This window comes from Cicer arietinum, chromosome 5, assembly GCF_000331145.2.
Source record: "Cicer arietinum cultivar CDC Frontier isolate Library 1 chromosome 5, Cicar.CDCFrontier_v2.0, whole genome shotgun sequence".
NCBI lineage: Eukaryota > Viridiplantae > Streptophyta > Magnoliopsida > Fabales > Fabaceae > Cicer > Cicer arietinum.
In genome coordinates, this window is record NC_021164.2 from 73301599 (window position 1) to 73302322 (window position 724).

Here is a 724-nt window from a genome sequence, read left to right on the forward strand (position 1 = left end):
CACGACGTTTTAAAAAATAATCGGAACAAACACTTAATTTATTCTCTGAAATTATAGGAGTGTATTAATCTAATCATTACATCAATATAACTATAAAATAAATTCGAAAATTACAAAATATTAATTAGGTTTCTCGGATTTTAGTTGCAGAGATTATATTCATATAAAGGTAGTATATGATAAAAGCAAGTGGACATACTTAATTAATATGTTAAAATCCTAAAAATGATTTTAAATTATTAACAACTGATAATACGAGGACTAGTAGTATGGTCCTACAATTTTAAGCATAAATGAAGTGTTGTTTATTCAAAATAAATGAGTGTTAATTTGATGACAAATTCGGCTTAGCTCATAGAAAAAGGGGAAATTTCTCATACAGAATCATAATATTATAGAAAGTGCTACTTTCTTAAATAATTAAGTAAGCACCGTGATTTTAATTGTAAGTACCATTATTAATGATCATTATCTGAAAAGAAAAGGCAAAAGAGTGGATTAGGACAAGAAAACCCAGTTAAAAATAATTAAGTGCAATAAAGGAACTTCTAAAGGGTCCCACAAACTTGCACTTTTCTCTTACCCTTTTGATTTCTATCTCTAATGATCACGATACTTTCCGCTTCTCTTCCGAACAATCCCTAAACAAAACAAAACCTTTCTTCTCTCTCTATCCCTAATTTTCTCTTCTGTTACCTTTCTTTCTTCTCCAATTGATTTCACT